The sequence below is a fragment of the Ambystoma mexicanum genome, chromosome 3q, assembly GCF_040938575.1.
Source record: "Ambystoma mexicanum isolate Mex_15411 chromosome 3q, UKY_AmexF1_1, whole genome shotgun sequence".
Lineage (NCBI taxonomy): Eukaryota > Metazoa > Chordata > Amphibia > Caudata > Ambystomatidae > Ambystoma > Ambystoma mexicanum.
The window spans coordinates 582,366,811-582,375,046 of record NC_090926.1 but is presented as its reverse complement, the minus strand read 5'-3'; positions in this window follow the sequence as shown (position 1 = coordinate 582,375,046).

The window sequence follows — 8,236 nt, the reverse complement described above, 5'->3', positions numbered from 1 at the left end:
GTAGAGGGCAGTCATTGGCTGTGGTCAGTATGACGCAGAGATCAGTGATTGGTTACTACTACGAAAGACAGATCAGAAACGAAACTGATACTGATTTTTTCTTTACCGAGGATTCCCAGCCTGACGACGGGGAATATTCATGAGCATGTGAATCCATGCCAGACCCCATGCTGGAGAAGTAAATATACTCGCCCTATCAGACCCAAACCACAATTGGACGCACTAACAGCAACACATATTTGCCTTTCCCTTTACCTTGGTCCCTTCTTGAGGCTAAGGTGATGTGTATTGCCTGGTTATAGAAAGGCCGTTGCCTCCCCAAGCCTTCCGCCTACACCCTTCTAATCAACCTGCCTGCCCAGCGCCACAAGAAACCAATTACAACTCCAAAAAACAAATATGTTAAAACAGAATACGTATTTCTGTCCCACACAAAAATGTAACAACGTGCCTCAATCACGATATGAAAGATCTGCCCCTCTGCCTCACCATTTACCTTTGGATTTGTGAATAGTAAAGACATTATAATAAAAACCCAAAGTGCACTCGTTTTTCTGGCTTTGATATGCTAATGTTTCCTCATCCCCTCAGTTGAGGGGGTTGCCCTCATGGAGTGCTCACACTACTGCAGAGCTCAGCACGACAAAAGTGGTGGCAAATTGTCTGGTTGACACCTATCTGGATGCGATCCAAACAGTTGAGAATGGTCTGATAAAGATCACATTTTTGTTAATTCAGAATGCACATGCACCCCATAGTGTGTAAAGTAATACAGCAATGTTCAGGAAACGTTTAAACAAAAGCGTCAGAAACACCTCTTTGGAAGGTCATGCAAGTCTCCTTTTCCCACTGTGATCTTCACTTCCTCCTGAACCTGCTCTAAACTCCTGCTCTACTGACTGTTGTTCAGCCTTACTGGCCTTCTGGCTCCTCTGCTTACTTGTTTTCTCCTGCCTGCTCTATCCTTCCCCTCTCTCCTGACTCCTGCGCCAAAGTCCTTAACATGCTGACCCTTTTTCCCAAATGCCCTGCTAAATTGATGTATTCAAATTAATCACTGATTACACTGTATTGAAGCTAAAAACATGAATCCTGTGTGAGTCACGGCTTCGCTCTTGCTATTGCAAACCGAATCAATTTTGCCTTGATCGTATCTTGATCGTGCCAAATGGGTCTTGATCGTTTGAGGTTGATACCGCCCCTTCATACCAACCGTCAATTTCAATGTCTTCAGTTTCTGCTCTAGCAGTGAAGGTGCCAGATGGTCGGTTTCTCTTATAGGATACCTTGACAGGAGGCCCACAATAAACATTTAGAATAAAGCAATGATGGTTATGGGGAGCCAGAAAAACCCTTCGTCTTTTATGCTTTTATCCCTTCCCTATTGATGTCTCTTCAATCACCACATTCTAACCAGCCTCTTGCTCTGGTTGTCTCTGTTCTCTCCCAAGGCCCTTCTGGGCCATGCTCCCCCTATCCAGAACAACCAAGGGAATCTTCCAATGAGGCCTGCACCTCCTACTCCCATGTGCAACACCAACTAGAGCCCTCTGTTTCACTTAACCCCAGTGCTCAGATATGTTTTTAAGGTGGGAGTATTTTACTTAAATTTTGGGAGTAAATGCTATTTCAAGGGAGTAAAAAGATGTTTTCTCCTTTGCAAGAGAGTAAAAAGTATGTGACATCCAGCCGACGCGGGGACAAAGTAAAAACTGTATTTTAAATAATTATTATGCAGCAGTCGCCCTCTTTGTAATCAGCACAGAGTGCAGTAGCACAAGCTCACTCCTGCAGATGGAAACAATGACCCCCTAACACTCATCTTCCTTTGCATGCAATAAGTAGGCACAAAAGCAGCATAAGCTTTTTATCGCTTCACTCACACAGAACAAGTCACAGAACAAGCCAACTTGATTATGAGCCATGCAGCCTTCCCTCACACAAATCGAAAAGTCGAATCGGCACAACAGCAATGCAAGCTTTCATCATGTAGAACAGGTGGAGAAGATGAGTGCGAGGTAAAGCAAGGGTAGAGGAGTCCCACAAGTAGAACAGATAAGGAATGGGTTTCCGCAGTAGATGCTCCCTCACGTAGAACAGGTGTGATATAGGTTTCAGGAGTGCACACTACTGCCATGACCCTCCGTACATCATGCTTTCCTCACATAGAACAGGTTTGTTGTGGGTCTCAACGCTAGTAGTTCCCCTCACATAGAGAACACACTGCATGGGATGGAGCATGGCAAACACCCCCACACTGGACAGGTAAATGAAGGGCATCAGCAGTCCAATTTCTCAACACAACGAGCATGACCAGCATGAGCCTCAGGTATGCAAGATCCCCTCACATATAATAGGAACAGCATAACCACAGCAGTGGGAGCATCGCCCACATAGAACAGGAACAGTTAACTGCATTTTCAGTGCGAACTCCTCACAGATGGAACTAATAATGCATTGATAGCACTAGCCCAAATATGTAAGCTAACTCAGCATCAAGGAATCAGAAATTGTAAACTGTAACAAGAAGGATTCAACATTAGAACAAATTATTTGGGTACCAATTCCTAGCCGCTCTACGGCTGCTTTACTTCCTAAACCACGATATAGAAGAGGATGTGATTACTGCAGGAGGATAGGTTACATAATATGCCTTTCCTTATTCTTTTACAATGTCTGCACCTTTCATCTCTTCTATATATATTTTAAGGATATTTAAGACTCAACGAATCTGGTCAATTGCAAGCAAACATGGCTGGTATTATGTGTTTTTCAGTTCCTGCATCAAATCTGTTTTTTATTTATGAATAATACAAATGTCCTTATTCCACAGAACTAGTGCTACTTCATGGTATGCCCATATGATACAAAGTGCAGAATTCAGTGTGGAATGCTAAAATCTATATTTAATGTCATGATCAAATGTTGGCTGGGCCAAGTAAACCTTGCATCTTTCAGAGGTTGGTAAACTTACTATCCATTAAAGGAAATCATGAATACAGTGCCTAGAAGTTGGGCAAACTCTGCAGACGCTGATTATCATACTTCTAGTTTATTTAGCTAGTAGGTAATACCATGTTCACCTTACATTTAAGTGTTATGCTCCACTCTCAGTTTGCGCATTATACTCAGCGAGTTTCACTTTAATTGCATTTGATTGCTTAACTAATCCATATCATGCAATCACGTGTCTGGAAACATTATGATCTCTCTGCATTTTGCAATATTTTTGAAGTTAGCAATTGCATTTACCTTTTGCGCTGAACAATTCATCAGATGTACCATGTAGGCGCTATGCTGGACACACATTATTATCTGTCTGTATGATTTAAAATGTATTATATGTATCATTTAAAGACCACTTTTAGACAGTACAGTGAACAATGCACGAGGTGTACTCTGCAATTAATTATGCTCCGCACTACATAAAAAAAAAATTAAATGTGTATCTTGATTAGCACTATAGGGGTGTGTTTGGCGATGTTTCTATTTCAGTTTCACAATGTAACCCATTTATTTGTGTTTGTTTTGTAACTGCGCTTGCACTGGCTGGAGAGTCAAGTTGTGAATGTTTGAACTGTAGTTTTGAAGATTTGGACGATTTTCCACAATGTCTCCAAGTTAAGGAAGAATGAATGTTTAAACTCAACATTGCAAACCCATCCTTACCCCAGATGAGTTTTTGAGGTGGAAGCTTTTTACACACTGTTTTTATGATTAGAGTGCAAATTAAACTAAGAGTAAATTGATTTGCCATTGATATGTATAAACACATTACATAGATGCATCTTGATGATAAATGCACACTACACTGGAACTCTAAAAAATGTGTTTGCGCAATGCATGTATACATTCACTGCAAAAAGCATAATTTATGTCGGTATCCAGGCATTGTTTCGGATGTATTGTTTCGAATACCAAAGTTTCGGAAGAAAATGCATCGAAAAAAAGCATTTTTATTTTTGAGGTAAAGTTTTTTTTTTACTATAGTGGTTTTTAAGGGCTAAAAAAACGGGGGTTGGAGGGGACACCCCCATTAAAAAATTCATTTTTTCGAAACTTTGCCATTGGAAACTATGGCATTCGAAACTTTCACTAGGAACCTTTATTTCTTATATAAGATACCTTCCCAATTGTAACTAGGTTTTCTAAACATCCAGTATGCTAACATGGTATACAAATAAATATGCATGCATGCATGCTCCTCTCCGTGAACATATACAGACACAAAAGAGCAGAGATTGAACAGAAAGAAACTATTCCTTATCTCGTAGTGTGGTTCTTTCTTTCTGACTCAGTGCACACAGCTCAGAGAATAAATGTCTGTTTTTACATTGTTCAAAGAGGTGTTCTGGTTTCTATCAAGTCACCTACCCTTTGCAGCGATCTCTGCTCTCAAACTGTGCTTAAATGGTACGCATTTAAAGATAAAAAGGTATCGCTTTTACCAGATTTTAAAGCGTAAAAAGTCATAGTATGTCCCTTATCTGGAGGGCTGCCTGCCACCATCCTCTTTACGGAACACCTGACTCTGTTGCCTCCAGTGAACCCTATTAAACAGATCAATGCAAAATCATTGCTGCTTAGCAACCTTAAATACCAGGTCTGCTGCCAAGCATGCGTCCAACATCCATGACATCTTGCTAGATCAGCATATTGATCGACACCTACACTGGATTACCCTTGCTCTTGCTGCCTTGCTCCCCTCCCCTCTAAGCCCTGACACTGATCTGAATGAACCGAGACCTGCGCATGATCAAATTTTGTTGCCCCCTCAGTTGTCTCTCACTCTTCCCTTCTTGCAAAATAATTTTGTATTGTAGTTTGGCATGATATAAATGAACAGTAAATAAAATAAATCCTGTGCAGCACACAGTATGCACAGCGGGGCGAGCATCTAGATATACAAACCATAAGATGAGTTCATGTTCCACCTTTGGCAAGGAAATGATTGGAAAATGACTTTGGTTCGATCCTTCAGCAGGATGGACAACATGGCATGCACGCACAAGATGGCAGGGCTGCGGGGGGAGGGGTGCAAAGGTCTTTTAGGAGAAGAAGGCTAAATGTGTGGCAATCTGTGTAAAATGCAGGTGGGAATACAGTGCTCTCAATGGTACTGTAATTTTTGCATTTAAATTTCTTTTTATTGCCATTTTTCAACACAACAGGCACTAAAGTGTCAACAATAACCATATCCCAAAACCTCCCCACTAGGTACATTCCATCTCACTCGAGGATATACACTCGAGATCTCGAATCCAGGGTGTTATGTTGATACTGTGCAGTCCAGCTTATGTTTTCCTTTTTGCAGTATCTGGTCTACACTGGGTTCATCTGTGTCTTGCTGCGGGTAGTGCCACCATGTTTTTTTAATTATTATTTTTGTCCCCCTAGAACTCCACACCCCCCTTTCTCCCTTCAGTCTTTCGGGGGTTATGTTGGATCATTGCCTGTGTCTTGACTACTCCCCATCAGGTATTGTATGTAGGGGCCCCATGTGTCTTTAACGCCAGATTGGGTGCGGGATAGGGAGCCATATCCCATTTCCATGTCATTGCAATAGCCCTCCATTGTTCCACCCTGGGGCTTTGCTTTACACCCCACTGCATCGCCACCCGCTTCTTGGCTAATATCAGGATGAACCCTGTTAGTTTCCACATGCCCTTGGGGATCGATTTGGTGTACCCCAGTAACGCCATCAATGGGTTTGGTTCTATACCTACCCCCGTTATTCCACTAATTGTCTCAAATACTTGTGCCCAGAACATCCATGTGAGAGGGCATTCCCATGCCACGTGTATAAAGTCTGCCGAAGCTATATCGCATTTTACGCACCTACTTGGAGTATCTGGGAAAAAACCTTTGAGCTAGGCTGAAGTGTAGTAACATTGATGCAGGTATTTGTAGTGAATTCATTTAAATGTTGCATTGGTATCCCCTTTCCTCTGCCTTTCACAGCAGTACCTCCATACTGCCTCTGAGATGTCCTGTACCAAGGACTCCTCCCATTTCTTCCGGGGGGAGACTTGTGTCTCCTCTTTGACAGTGAGACTCATGGCGTACATCGCTGATGTCGCTCTATTGCCGATATCATCCTGAAGTATTTTATTTAATAATGGGGCTATCTGAGGTTGTTTGGGGAAAGTCAGGAAAATCTGTCGCATGGCCACCCTCAGTCTGTAATATAGGAATACTTCCAACACAGAGTTCCCCCCTTATCTTTCAGTTCCTCCAATGTTACAAATGACCCATCTGGGAAGAGGACATTATAACAGGTCACCCCCAGTCGTTTCATTAGGGTGACAAAACTCACCTCTTTAGTAATGGTGATCCTAGGATGTGTGTATTACTGGTAATTTGGGAGAATATAGAACTCCCCCCCCCTAGATTTATGTTCTATATGGGTCCATACCCTGCAAGTGACATCTACCATATTGTGTATGTGAAGTATTCTCTTTGGTTCTGTGAGGATGACAGAGCGCAAGAGTGATGGTGCCGCGATCGCTCTTTCCACCTGCACATGTCTTCTGTCCCCCTGCTCCCCAAACCAGTAAAGAAGAAACCCTGCTTGTGCCTCATTATAATATGTTTCAAATTCCGGCAGCGCTAGACCCCCTCATGTATGGGCGCCACCAGCTTGTCCCAAGAGACTTCAGCTTGTTTACCTGCCCATATAAACTGCAATATCACAGATTTCAATTCTCAGAAGTATAATCGTACCATAATTTTATGTAGCACCCTCGCCCATGCCTCCACCAAGGGGGATATTTGGCGAGGGTGACTGGCGGAAAGGGCCCCTTTCATGTGGCACCACTTTTTCATATATTTTTCAAAGATTCAGTCCTTTTTTCTCAGGGATTGCTTTCATTCCATTCACACTATAAGAAGAACAGCTGCAGACATTATTAAATATCTGTCTTTGCAGATGTAGGTTGGTAAATATACCAATGTGAAGAATAATGATAAGAACATGATTCCAACATAAGGCAAATTCAGATCCAGTGATAGCTAAGAGGTCAGCACGCTTGCAGGAAACCAGATTGTCGGCAGCGGTTGACATTTGAAAACTCCTTCGTGAGTAAGCATTACAAGATTTGCTTTCTTATTGTTTGGTATCAACAGTTTTTTTGTACCAGAATTATTTTGATGAATAATAACTGAAACACAAGTTTTAGACTATGAGTGTAATTAGGGACAAGGTGGGCAATTGATGCCAGGCCTTGTAGATAGTACAATAAGAGATTGACGGATTCTCAAATACCAGTGCCCACTCTTCTTAGCTCATCTCTTCGTCCAAACATATAGAGACGCTGGTTGGGTTTAGAGAATGAGATGCAGATGCTTTTTCCATGACAATAAGGGAAGTGCAAGAGTACCGTATTTGCCATAGAGAAGAAGCACTATTCTTCTTTATGAGCTGTTAGTCCCAATGGAAGAAGCCTTGAAAAGTACCCATCCAGTTGGTAGCTCGGCACCCTGCAAGCATACCTGGAGCAAGAGACATTCTTTATCAACCCCTTTGGTGGATCAGACTAATGGAATTTTTTGCTCTTTATGGCCCGACCCGCAGTAACCAGTGGGGATAGAGCCCAAGATCTCAGCGGACAATTTCAAAGGTCAACTTTATTTTCATATGATGCCTTCATCTACTGCATTCTTGCTAATAAGCACTCCAAAGACAGGAATTGCTTGCGTAACTTGAGACCTAGCGTTATAACATTCCTGCAGGTATCAAAACCTGCAGAAGATACTTTGTGGTGGCTATGCCTCACTGGCCTGGCATCGGCAGAAAGAACATCTTGATCTGACGCACTGGAGGATGATACCAGCATACCAGTCGCTTCATGGTGTTTTGTAGTTGCCTCCGAGATTTCACAGGTAGAGAAATATTAAGTCAGCAATCAGCCTGCTTAGCTTTGACATAAGTGCATCCAACATTTACATCATTTTAAATACAGCCTTCCATTGAGCCGTATGGCCTTCATGCTTAGTGTGGGACTTAATATCCCTATATCCCTTTCTAAATGTTCCAATTTCATGTACCTTTTTATAAGATCATGCAAGTTAGGCAAAGGGGTATTAACAGGCTTAATTCTGGCCATACTGGTCATAGGTGGCAGGCCAGATATTTTATGATGGAAATCTTTCCTTATTCTTCCTAAGCCAAGTGAGGTTTTGGATTCCCTGCCACCATGGCCTGCAATCGAGTCATCAGTGAGTGTCTCTTACGGAC